Source organism: Eumetopias jubatus, unplaced genomic scaffold (genome assembly GCF_037043125.1).
Source record: "Eumetopias jubatus isolate StellerSeaLion01/CBP00866 unplaced genomic scaffold, mEumJub1_p1.0 scaffold_6, whole genome shotgun sequence".
NCBI lineage: Eukaryota > Metazoa > Chordata > Mammalia > Carnivora > Otariidae > Eumetopias > Eumetopias jubatus.
Window position 1 is genome coordinate 129,696,727 of NW_028274812.1, and position 14,087 is coordinate 129,710,813.

Consider the following 14,087-nt stretch of genomic DNA (forward strand, 5'->3'; position numbering starts at 1 on the left):
TGTAAGGGTTTATTTATGGGCTCTCTACTTTATTCCATTGGCCTATATAATGTCTTTATATTGGTACCACACTGTTTTGACTAGTGTAATTTTTTTTTTGCCTTTTCTTCCACTTTATTTCATATTTCCACCACAATAATGACTCCTTTAATTTAAACTAAAAACCATAGACGGTTCCTGAAAGGGTGGCAGCAGAGGATCGGAGGTGCCAAAGACTGAGGGACGAGTGGGTTGGGGAATCAGCGAATCGTCTTGACTGGGCTCTTGAAGTTGCTGGCGGCTTGGAGCTGCCGCTGGTAGGCCATCGGATGGATCTTGAAACCGTAGAGCCTGGGCACAAACTGGCTGGCGGGCCGCTTGGGCCGGCACTCGGGGTGCACCATGAAGAGCATGTGAGGGAAACCAGTGCCGAAGTAGGCGCCGTCCGTGTGATGGTGCCTCGATGACTTGGGTGTGTACACGTCCATGCACTTGGGGCAGTAGAGCTTCACCATGGCCTCACCTGGGATGTCCGAAAGGCCGATGGGAAGCATTGGCTGGTTCTCACCGTACACACGGGGACAGTAGCCAAAGTCTCCCTGCTGGTACTTTTCCAACATCTGGGCGATGCCACGTTGGTGAGGATATAGCAGGCGTGGATCAATCCATAAAGCATCTCGGCTGCCTGCTCAATCAGGTCGCTCTGGTTGGGGTTGTCTTCCAGTTCTGCATCAGGCTCCAGGTCCAAGATCATGTTTAGAGCTTGTCGATAGTGAGGAACCTGCTCATTGAGTCCAGTGAGATTGAATTTGTCCTGGATGTAGTCTTCATCCACCTCACAGAAGAATTCATTGCCACGGAGCCCACAGAACCAGGAAATCCAGGACACCTCCTCTGAGCTGCTCATCTTCATGTCAGCCTGCAGGTCTCTGCATGTCCCCGACGCCTTTCCCAAATCTTTCGAAGTTTATCCTTTCCAAGCAAAAGCTGGGCCTTTTGCTCTCACGGCCTGCGGGTGGCCGTGAGGGCCCTTTCACAGGAGTCCCCACATCCCGCCCGACTAGTGTAATTTTTTTTAACAAAGATTTATCTATTTATTTGGCGGCGGTGGGGGGGCAGGGACAAAGGGAGAGGGGGAGGGAGAGAAGCAGATTCTCTGCTCAGTATGGAGCCTGATGTGGGGCTGGATCTCATGACCCTGAGATCACAACCTGAGCCAAAACCAAGAGTCAAACACTTAGCTGACTGCATCACCCTGGCACCCCTTGACTAGTATATTTGTGCAGTAAGGTTTGAAATTAGAAAGTGTGAGACTTCCAACTTTGTTCCTCTTTTTCTAGATTGTTTGTTCTATTTGGGGGTCCCTAGAGATTCCATATGAAATTTAGGATGACATTTTCTATTTCTGAAAAAAAAATCATTAGGATTTTGATGGGAATTGCATTGAATTGGTAGATCACTTTGGGTAGTATAGACATCTTAACAATATTTAGCCTTCCAGTCCTTGAGCATAGGTTGTTTTCCATTTATTTGTTTCCACTTTCATTTCTTCTAGAAATGTTTTGTAGGTTCCAGGGTACAAGTCTTTGACCTCCTAGGTTAAGTTTATCCTAAATATTTTATTCTTTTCAGTGCTATTGTAAGTGGAATTGTTTTCTTAATTTCCTTTTTGGATTCTTCGTCAGTAGTGAATAAAAACAATTTTTTGTACCTTGCAATTTTGCTGAATTCATTTATTAGTTTTAATATTTTATGGATTTTTTGGATGGAATTTATGATTTTCTGCATATAAGAAAAAATGCTTTTATCTCTTCTCCAATTTGGGTACCTTTTATATCTTGTCCTTACCTAACTGCTCTGGGGAGAACTTTGAGTACTGTGTTGAATAGATGTGACAAAAATGGGCATCCTTGTCTTGTTCCTGATATTAGAGGAAAAGTCTTCAGTGTTTTACCATTGAGTATGATGTTAGCTATGGGTTTTTTATATATGGACTTTATTGTGTTGAGGTAGTTTCCCTTTGTTCCTAGTTTGTTGAGTGTTTTTATCATGAAAGAATGTTGAATTTTGCCAAATGCTTTTTCTGCATGAAGTGACATGATCATGTGGGTTTTTTTTTACTTCATTTTGCAAAGGTGGTATATTACATTTATTGATTTTCTTATGTTGAACCATCCTTGCATTGTAGGAACATATCCAACTTGTTCATGATATATAGTTCTTCTAATGTGTTCTTGAATTATATTTGCTAGTATTCTGTTTGCTAGTATTTCTATACCAATATTCATTAAGGATACAAGTCTGTGTTTTCTTTTCTTGTTATGTCTTTGTCTGGGTTTGGTATCAGAGTAATGCTGACCTTATAGAATGAATTTTGAAGTGTTTTCTCCTCTTTGATTTTTTTTTAAAGAAGAGTTCAAGAAGATTGGTATTAATTCTTCTTTAAATGTTTGGTAGACTTCACCAGTGAAGCCATCTGTTTCTGAGCTTTTCTTTGAGGATTGAGAGGCAACCTATTGATACGGAATCAGAAAACTGTAATTCTAGCAAGACAGAAATCAATCCCCCTGAACCAACAGACATGTTGCTAATAAATTCTATTCTGCTCCTTCTTCCTGATTGTGCAGTTCTGGGCAGAAGGTGGAACAAAGGAGAGTAAAACGCTATTTTGAATGTGGCTTTTTCTTGACTGAGTATTTACTTAGTGGTTATAGCTTTGACTAGTTTTCCTATCAAGTTATTTGAGTCCATCTCCATTTTTGTTTTTGTTTTCCCAATGTTTTCTATGGGTGAACAAGGGCCTGGAGCTTCCTTGTTTGCCATCTTGCTGATGTCACTCTCTTCATCTATAATTTAATGGCAGTGAATGATAAGGTCCAGTGACAAGGTCAGACTTGATATAGGCTTGCAGTCTCATCTCATGTCAGGTCGTCTTCTACATTGTCATTAAATGGATTCAGCAGAAAACACTTTGATCACAAAAAGAGATTTGGGTGCATTCTAACATTTGGGAGAAGAGTATTGATATAATGATATGGATCATTAACTCTCTCAGAGGTTTGTCAGTAAAACAAAGCACTTTTTTTTGGAAAATGCTGTATATTTTTAAAAATCAGCCTTCATAATGTTCTTAGAGGATGGCAGAGGGGTGTCTGGGTGGCTCAGTCGTTAAGCGTCTGCCTTCATCTCAGGTCATGGTCCCAGGGTCCTGGGATCGAACCCCGTATCGGGCTCCCTACTCTGCGGGAAGCCTGCTTTTCCCTCTCCCACTCCCCCTGCTTGTGTTCCCTCTCTCTGTCTCTCTCTGTCAAATAAATAAATAAAATCTTAAAAAAAAAAGAAAATGGCAAAAATATCGTGCTTTGCCTTTGAAAAGGGAGGCACCGTCATGAAGAAGCATTTGTTAGAGGTTGTGGAACAAGAGAGGGTTAGATTCAGGCTGGTAGCATCTGCTCCATTACATCATGACAGCCTTCCTATAAGCAGGATGAATGAATCAAGATATATCTGTCAAAAATCTCACAGTTTTGTGATTCTGTATCAATGGGTCGTTTCTAAATCCTGAGCAAAGTGGTAACCAAATAATAATACACTAGGACTAGTTTCTGTGGGCTCCTAAGGCCTCTGTGTCCCAAGGCCTCTTGTCAAAGATAAAATCTGTAAGTTGGGGTGAAAGTGTAAGGCGGTGTTGACATTGCATATAACTAGACTTATTCTTTGCTTTGTCCTGAGTAGAGAGTTTACCTTTCATACTCAGGATAATACAATGGGGTGGAAGAATTTGGCTCCAATTACACAAGATAGTTGGACTTGCATTTCTATGGTTTGTAGTTTGAAATTAGCTTATGGGCTCAGTTTCTTGACCTTTGGTTGTCCTAAAGGAAAAGTATTGTTTTCTGTTTACAACTTTGAAAAATTCATATTTATTAGTTTTATTTTTTAGTGTTAAATATTTTTAAAAATTTAAATAAAACAAAACTTAAAAAATGTATAGAGATGAATTTTCAGGAAACTAAATATTTTAGTTGTGTTTGAAGTGTTGTTTATGTGACCCTTCAGCAAATTAAAAGAGAAAAATTCAGTTAAAACACTAATGTACACAAAGACAGGTGATATTTTGACATTTCTCACCATTGAATTAATGAAATAACTGACTGCTTTGATTTCTCTTACACAAAGCCCCACAGCTGTCAAATGCTATTAAGTAGCACAATTAAATTCATTTACTTTTTCCCCAGTTTTATTGAGAAATAATCGATATACATCACTATATAAGTGTAAGGCATACAGCACGTTGATTTGATTTGCATCCATTGTGAAATGATTGCTGCAGTAAGTTCAGCTAACATCCATCTTCCCATACAGATACAATTAAAAAAAAGAAGAAAGAATAAAGGAAACAAAATTCTCTTGTGATGAGCAATCTTAGGATTTATTCTCTTAACTTTCGTGTATATCATACAGTAGTGTTAGCGATCACCTTGTACATTACATCTCTGGTACTTCTTATAACTGGAAGTTTGTGTCTTTTGACCAACTGCCTCTAATTCCTCATCCCCCCACCATTTAAATCTTTAATCCATTTTGAGTTAATTTTTGAGGCATGACACAGATATGGGATAGTTTCATTCTTTTACATCTGAATCATTATCTCACCACTATTTATTGAAGAGACTGTCTTTTCTCCATTGAGTATTTTTTATTTCTTCCTGATTTAGTCTGGTTTGGTAAGGTGTATGTTTCTAATTTTTTTTTTCATTTCTTCTAGGTTGTCTAGTTTATGGACATGTAGCTGTTCATAGTAGCCTTTTATAATCATTTGAATGTCGGTGGTTATCAGTTGTGATGTCTCATTCTTCATTTATGATTTTGTTGATTTTGGTCTTTTTCCTGTTTTCCTTAATTAGTCTAGCTAAGGGTTTGCCAGTTTTGTTTATCTTTTCAAATAACCAACTCTTAGTTTCGTTAATCTTTTCTATTTTTTTTCTTTTCTCTGTTTCACTTATTTCTGCTCTAATCTTTATTATTTCCTCTCTTCTGATTATTTTGGGCTCAATTTCTTCTTGTTTTAGTTCCTTAAGGCGCAGTTAGGTTTTTATTTGGGACCCTTCTTGTTTCTTCATGTAGATACTTACTGCTGTGAGCTTCCCTCTTAGAGCTACTTTTGCTGCATCCTACAAATCCTGTTTTTTGTTAGTCTCAAGAAAAATTTTAATTCCCCCTTTAATTTCTCCTTTGATCCATTGGTTGTTCAGGGGAGTGTTGTATAATTTTCATGTGTTCATGAATTGTTCAGTTTTCCTCTTGTTATTGATATGTAGTTTCATGCCATGATGGTCAGAGAAGGTACTTGGTATGATTTCAATCTTCTTAAATTTGCTAAGACCTGTTTTGTGGCCTTACATATGGTTTATCATAGAAAATGTTCCATGTGTACTTGAGAAGAATGTGTATTCTGCTGTTGTTAAGTAAATGTCCTGTGTCTGTTAGGTTCATTTGGTCTATAGTGTTGTTCAAATCCACTGTTTTCTTACTGATTCTCTGTCGGGATTATCTATTGTTGAGTGGAGTATTAAAGTCTCCAACTATCATTGTGTTAGCTTTTGCTTTCTATATGTAGATGCTCTGTTGTTGGGTGCATAAATATTAACACTTTTAAAATCTTCTTGTTATATTGACCTTTTTTATCATTACATAGTGACTTTTTTTTTGTCTTCTTTTACCATTTTTAGTTTAAAGTTTGTTTTGTTTGGTATAACTAGGATAGCTACCTATTCCTGCTTTTTTTTGGTTACCATTTGCTTCGAGTGTCTTTTTCCATCCCTTTACTCTCAGTTTATGTGTGTCTTCAAGGTTAAGGTGAATCTTTTGTAGGCAACAAAATCTTTTGTAGACATATTGTTGGATCTTCATTTTTGTTTTTGTTTTGTTTTTTAATCCATCCAGCCATTCTGTGTCTTTTGATTGAATAATTAAATCTGTTTGCTTTTAAGGTAATTATTGACAGGTAAGGAGATACTATTGCCATTTTGTTAATTGTTTTGTTTGTTTTATAGATTCTTGTTCCTTGTTTCTTATCCTGCTGTCTTTTTTTGTGTTTTGATGTCTTTTGGTATCAGTATGCTTTGACTTCTTCCAGGAGTTTTCTCCAGCCTTTCTAGTCAGATGGGGCAGAAGGCACTCTCCACAGAGGGTGGGATTGTGACATAGCTTCTTGCCTGGGCATGGGCAAACTAGGCTCTAGGGTCAGCAACTCTAAATCAGGCAGATCTGCACCCCACTGTGTTCCCTGGCCAGAGTGCATCCCTGACTTGGTTCTGCAGATGAACAAAACTGCTGGTTGGGATTGCTACTTGGGCACTGCAGGTATGAACTTGCTCTGCTAGGATCCCTGTGCTGGTTGTTGCAAGCCCCTCCTCCCTTCTCCATCATATTCAAATTCCCAGTGGTTGAGCCACACAGATTCCCCTGCAGTCCCTGTGGTATGAGATGAGAGTGGAGGCTCCCACAAAGTGACGTACAATTCTGGGAGTCTGGTTGTCTCCCCAGGGTTGTTTTTTCCCACTAGAAGAACTGGACGCTCAGGAGAGACCTCTCTGTGAGGTGCTGCACTGGCCTGGGGGAGGGACAATGCAGTCCACATGTAACTGTTTCTCTTTTCTGATGCAGTCTGTCTTGGTCTCTATGGTGCAGGGGTGCCTCACCGTGTTCTAGGATTCTCTCACTGGCATCTTGTTGTTGAATAGTTGTTAGATGTTCTTCTTGTGAGGAGGAGCTGAGTCAGGAACAACCTATGTTGCCATCTTGGTGACAGCAGTCCCCATTTGCTTTTTACAGGAAATGGGAAACCATAAAAATGAAATATTAAAGGTAGGCATTGGGAATCTTCTTAAGCTTATTTGTAAACATATGTAGTTTCTTTTATGTATACGTACAAAGTAAAATGAAAGACAGAATCTTTGCTTTAGTGCAGACAGTTCATTTGAATTTCTTATTTGTTAATTGAGCATAGGTATTTAATAGAAATTTTTCTTTCAATGCACATAATTTGTTATTGATTCATTCATTCAACACACATTTTTTGAGTGAATGAGGTATACCAGGTGTGTAAGGAAGAAGATGCAGAAGAAGACTGTGCCCTTAGGGAGTTTACTTTTTGGGGGAGATAAAACTTAGAGCAATGACTATAAACACATTGTGAAGGGTTACAAGAAGGCCAAAGACAATTGTCCAGGAAGCTCAGAGAAGCAATATCTCTTCTGGGCGAAAGTAAGTTTTGTGGGAAAGATGGTGCTTAACTTGAGGTTTTTTTTAAAGATTTTATTTATTTATTTGAGAGAGAGAGAGAGAGAGCACAGGCAAGTGGCGAGGAGCAGAGGGAGAGGGACAAGCAGTCTCTGCGCTGAGTGCTGAGCTGGAAGTGGGGCTTGCTCTCAGCACCCTGAGATCACGACCTGAGCCAAAACCAAGTCAGACACTTAACTGACTGAGCCACCCAGGTGCCCCTAACTTGAGTTTTGAAGAATAGGCAAGATTTGGATACTGAGGGCTGGGGCCACAGTACTCCAGTAGAATGCAGTGTGCAGGCAAAGCCAAGGAGAGGCATCACAGGCATTGAAGGGGAACCCCCATTCTGAATGGAATATGGGATGGAAGGATGGGAGATGTGGAATAAAGCTGGAAAAGAATGAAAATATTAAAATTTACTTAGTGCTTACTTTGTACCAGGCATTGATACATCTTTTTGAGGATGTCATAATTTTTAGTTTCTAGACCAACTGTCCCCAGATAAGTGTTAATTTTCTTTATGTAAAGTGTTATTGTTCCTTTTCTATAGATGGGGAACCTGAGGCATAGAGAAATTAAGGAACTTGCTAGAGGTCACCTCTCACTAAGTGGCAGGACTAGCATTTAAGCCCAGGTCTGATGGACTCTTAAGCACACATTTTTTCCATGTTTCCATGCTGTCTTGAATGAAATTCTAATGAAAGAGTAGGGGAGGAGCCTCTGGGGATGTTTTGAGCGAAGAGAGGCAGCATTAGAGCTCTTTGCTTAGGAAGCTGGTGGCTGTGTGTAAGCTGGGCTGGAGAAAATACAATTTATTAGTTTTATACTCAATGAGGAAATATGCTAATTTGTGTCTGAAGAAAAGTTAATAATATACCTAATATTCCTAGATTCTTCTAGGCTAAGTGAGCCAAGGGAAGCTAAGAACAGGGTTGCATCTGAAACATGTAAAGCTTCATTGCGTGTAGTGTCAATTACTGTGCTAATCATATTATAGACATTAGTTCAATGAGTAATTATAACCACCTGAAATCTGGTGTTATCTTAAACTCACAGAAAGGAAAACTGAGGCTTAGAGACGTTATTAATTCACCTGTTCAAGGTCAGAGTTAAATGAGGAGACAATCTTCAAATCCAGGACTGTCTATTTCTACAATTTTGTCCTGTTCTATCTCTTGCTATTTGCCTAAAAACCTGAAAGAATATTAATCAAAAAAAATGTCTCCACTCAGTTCTGTCATCTGGAAAGGTGGCCTTCTCCTGAACATCCCTGACCCCATCAACTCTGGGAGCTCCTTGACTATTCCCAGCCATCTCTTCTCTTTGTCTCAGTTCATTCTTAAGGGCTTCTCATGTCATTTCTTACAACCAGCCCAATGTGCACAAATCACCTTTACAGACAGAGGTATGAGTATGGAGAGAGCAATTCATGAATGCCAACGTCCTTGATGAAGGCTGGTTTGTCTTTGCCAGGCCCGAGAGTCCCTAGTGAATTTCATTTCACATGGTTTGCTGGGCAATGGAGAGGTTATGGTTGGTGAGAGGTTTGAACTTCAACTGACATATTGTTAGAGGAGGCCTATGCCAATTTGAAAATGTTGTTTGTCTTGATTTTTTTTCTTTTTTTGATGTAAGGGGAAAAAGGCATGCTGCTCAGAAATGCAATGAGCTTGTTGATGGTTTTTGCCATAATTCATCTTGTATCCTCTTCTATTTCCCACTCCCACCCCACACCACTTGACAATTACCCCTACCATCTAGTTTTCACTATGTTCTCAAAATAGGTAATTCAATTAGGTTAGATATATTTATTGACTGACTACTATGTGCAAAGCATTATACTAGGTTTTCTGAAACTAGTGCAGTGAGTCACTACATGAAGATGAAAAGATGATGATGGCTAACTCCTTTTTCACATAGGTGCTGGCCTTGAAATGATGCACATTTCAGTCCTCATGTAAAGCTGGAGAAGAGCCAAAGAAAGCCAGGAGCTTAAAACTATGATATGTACTTGGTAATTCATAGCACTAATTATTGCTCATACAAATAGGACAATGGATTAGTTATAAGCACTTATGATTCCATTTTATCATGCTCCAATTAAAGTATATGCTATACAGCTTAGTTTTCTTACAGTTGCTAAGGCCTGTGGGTAAGACCAGCAATGGGTAAGCATGCCCTATGGTGATTGATGTGGGGACATTTCTAGAAATAACATTTCTTTTGGCCAATCTTGGAAAAAATATAGGAAGAATTGAAAATTCTGTTGTTATTAAATGAGTCATCTTTCCTCATTCTTGCCAAGTTCCCTTTTTTGGCTGGCTCTAGTGACTAGGGAGAAGTTTAAAATCGTGATTTTTCTAATCCATTATTTCGGTTTGAAAAAGCATAGCTATTATTATAAATTTATATTAAGAAAATTAAAAAAATACCTACTGCACAGAAAGTTAAGCTCGATAAAATTTGTTTTTCAGAAAGGAATAAGCTGAGAATTGTCTCTAGTTGGTTTTTATGAGTGTATGAGGTTCTTTTTCCTTCCGCAGGGGCTGTCTCAGATTGTGGGCCTTGAATATCTATGTTTCTCATGAAAGACCATGGCTTTTAAGAAATATTAGTGAACTTTGGGTAACCAAAGAATGGGCTTCATCCTTTGGGTAACTTTGGAGTTTCAGTGTAGACTAGGGTGGGATAAACCTGGTTCTAGAGTTTTTGAAAACACCTAGGATTTTGGATCTTTCAGATCAATGGCTGTATTAGTATCCTGTGGCTGCTGTAACAAATCACCACTAACTGGGGAACTTAAAACAACAGAAATCTATTCTATCACTGTTCAAGAGGCCAGGAGTCTGGAACAATGTGTTGGCAGGGCCCTGTTCCCTCCTGAGGCTCTCAGGGAGAGTCCATTCCTTCCTCTGCTGGTGGCTCCAGGTGTCCATTGACTTGTGGACTCATCACTGTGATCTCTGCCTCCACGGTCACATTGCTTCCTCCTCCTCATTCTGTCTCAAATCTCCCTTCTCCTTTCTCTCATAAGGACATTGGCCATTGGATTTTGGGGCCCACCTGCATAATCTAGAATGATCTCCTCATCTTGAGATCCTTACCTTAATTAAATTTGCAAAGATCCTTTTCTCAAAGTAATATTCACAGGTTCTAGGGGTGAGGATGTGGACATATCTTTTTGGGAGTCTCTATTTAACCTACTATAGTAACTTTCTTTCTTCCTTCCTTCCTTCCTTTCTTTCTTTCTTTCTTTCTTTCTTTCTTTCTTTCTTTCTTTCTTTCTTTCTTTCTTTCTTTCTTTCTTTCTTTCTTTCTTTCTAGATTTTATTTGTTTATTTGAGAGAGAGAGATAGAGATAGTGAGAGAGAGCATGAGTGGAGAGGAGAGGGAGAGACAGGCTCCCCACTGAGCAAGGAGCCTGACACAGGGCTCGATCCCAGGACCCTGGGATCATGACCTGAGCCAAAGGCAGACACTTAACCGACTGAGCCACCCAGGCACCCCCTATAGTAGCTTTCAAACTTCTCTTGAACCACAGGAAGAAAAACATTTTACAACATAATGTAACTCTCTTGCATACAGGAAATGAAAAATTTTATTTATTTATTTAATTTTAAAGATTTATTTATTTATTTTTAGAGAGAGAGAGTGCATACATGAGCTGGGGGGAGGGACAGAGGGAGAGAATCTTTAGCAGACTCACTGAGCATGGATCCCGACGTGAGGTTCTATCCCAGGACCCTGAGATCATGACCTGAGCTGAAACCAAGAGTTGCTTGCCCAACTGACTGAGCCACCCAGGTGCCTCATGGAAATGAAAAAGTTTTAAAGAAACAGTACTTTCTTTTACCATGTGAGATGTACTATGCTCCATTCCATTCTATATCATTGCATGCTACTCCAACAAAAGCCTCTTTGCTGATCTACTGAATCGATCACATGACCTGTTAATGGTGTTGCCACCAACAATTCTAAATTTCAGATGATTCTGGGCTATACCTGCATGTTTGGACTCTCTTGGTTGGAGAACACTAGTTTGTCTTGGATTCCTCAGGGCTGGCTGAACTGAATTGGCTTTGAAGGAGTGGTAAGGAGTTTAAAGGTGTGATCAGAATACTACATTAATACTACCTCTTAATTATATTAAATGCAAATGATGAATATTTACTGACATCTTTCCATGCATCAAGTATTATATTAGATATGAAAACCACAAAAATGAACTATGCAAACCCACCCAGGCATTCCCTAAATTCTCTTCCATATTGTACTATACAGATTATTTTAAATACACATTCTTAATCACCAATTTCTCTGCGCAGTCAAATAGCTATTTATAAATGGACTGTGAGATCCACTTATAAACTTTTCACATATATCCTTAAATACTCAAACTGTGGTATCTCACTGAAGCACCTATATTCATGCCTTCCACTTTGTTTTAAAAGGATTTACAGGCAATTAGAGGCAAGCTATTTCAGAGAAGAGGCTAATCCACATTTCTCATAATCGTGTGGACATTTTAATCGTTTTGCAAGGGAGGCTACAAATGCAAAAGCAGTGACCAAAAAAAAAAAAAAAAGCCTTGCTTCCATTTCAAGGTGACGTAAGAGAACTAAAATTCATGATTAAGAAAAATGAAATTGTATAAATTATAGCAGAAATGCCTGTCATCACCCGTATTAGCTGCTGAAATGCCTCCAGGGGGTTAGATTAGAAAAAGAAAATTACTTATCTGTAATTCTTATTCTCTTTAGGTAGCAATTATAATAGATATACACTCTTGGGTGTAAGTCATTGGTGTGAGAACCAGGAGTAGACGAGAAGCCAGCTAAAGAATTATAACCCTCAAGGAAGATGCACCCTGGGACGTCAAGGGCATAATGTATATGGAATGTCATTGCCCTCGAATATCGTTCCTATCTGACCATCAAAAAGAACTGGCGAATTTAGTCCCTCAGAAGAAAAAAAGGAATGAGTGGATCTATTATTATTATTATCATATATTAAATGTATAAAGGTCTAGCCCTAGGCAAAATTTGTGAATTGGGTCTACTCATTTTCTCTCTGCGCCTCTACCTACTTCAAGAATCCAATACCCACCTTCTTGCCATTTCTCTCACTCTGCTCTTAGGAAATACCTCATTAAATTTATTTACACCGAAGCCAAGATTTTGACAGCCTTGGAGAGGGAATAAGGGGCCACGGGCCTGATGCTGGCTTCGTTACCAGTTTGTCCTGGGGTAGATGTCAGGTGAACCGTGTCACCTCTTTGGCCTCCAGCGTCCTCATTTATACAATGAAAGGGGCGAACTAGGTGAGTGATATTTCTAGAACTCTTGCAGCTCCGTGATTCTAGGTGGGAAAGACAGACTAAACATTAGGCTAATTTTAGGCTAAAATGTTAGGCTAGCAATGTTACCCTCGAATATGCCATTTAAACCGGAGCAGAACAGACAAAGCCTCATGTCGCAGAAATGAAGCGTAACTTGAGGCATCCACTGGGATGCAAAGAAGTATTTGGGGGTTTGTGCTTGCTTGACTAGAACTGCTGAGGTCATATCACGTGAGTGGCTGCCACACGAAAACCTAAGACTGGCCCTACGTGCATCTTAACGTGACTTGAGTTGGGCCATGGTTCACATAAGAGCCCCTGGTTAGGCCAGAGCTTTTTGGAAGCTGCACTTTTTCAGAGCAATGTTACTGCAGTCATCACCCGTATTAGAAAGAAAACGAAGCGTTATTCCAGTATCTGAAAGAGCTAGGGCTATTTCCAGAAATGCCTGCTTCATGTTTAAGGAGTAACTTAAACCAAGAGTGTTTCTTTTTGACAGGCACAGGGACTAGCTGCACGTGCCTCTTTGTACACAGAGACAGACGAAGGCATTTCTTTCCCTTCTCTTTTCCTTACACCAATCCCTGCTTCCCTTTTCCTTGGAAGCCATTCCAGGACGGATTAAAGGAAGTAATCCTAGGAGCCTAAGGCCCAAATCAGAAATCCAGACCCATTCCTCTGACACACCTATTTGGAGCAGTGACCTGTGACCCCTCATATGGCGAGGCCATAGGAGGCAGCAGGCAGGGATGAGCAATAGGGGGTAGGACATTTAGTTAGGTCCAGAATAGACCAGAAGCCCATGTGGCATGATTAGTCCATTATAGTTGCCCTTTTTTGCTACCACTTTTTTTTCTTATTTTAAATAACCTGAGGATGGCTTCACAGCAATTCTGATCCTGTGTTCCTTTTGTATCCGGGGAGACAAGAATTAAGCAGCAAGTCTTCAATCCATTCTGTCCCTTTACTTTGGGGGGTACTGGGGTAGGGGAATATCCCCAGGAAGAAGAAAAGTCAGATAACTCAGTCTAATTTCTTTGTAAACCTGGAGATGACAGACCTCCTGGCAAATAACTGAATGGTATTTGCTAGCAGGAGAGTCTTTGTCCAGGGAATGTTTTTATTTTTTTTAAAGATTTTATTTATTTATTTAAGAGAGAGAATGAGATAGAGAGAGAGCATGAGAGGGGAGAGGGTCAGAGGGAGAAGCAGACTCCCTGCCGAGCAGGGAGCCCGATGCGGGACCCGATCCCGGGACTCCAGGATCATGACCTGAGCCGAAGGCAGTCGCTTAAGCAACTGAGCCACCCAGGCGCCCCAGGGAATGTTTTTAGCAGGATGTATCTGGTTGCATAGAATTGCCTGTCGTAAACTGACATGGGATGTATGCATATATGAAGTATGGCTCCCTGGGAAATACCACAGGAACTATCTGAGTAAAAGTGGATGTGTTGTGGGGCGCCTGGATGGCTCAGTTGGTTAA

The 14,087-nt window shown here is 39.8% G+C and overlaps 1 pseudogene; it reads right to left on the reverse strand.

Moving 5' to 3' along the window:
• Nucleotides 1-95: 95 nt before the first annotated feature.
• On the reverse strand, nt 96-892 carry LOC114223878 (casein kinase II subunit beta-like; annotated as a pseudogene).
• Nucleotides 893-14,087: the final 13,195 nt, after the last annotated feature.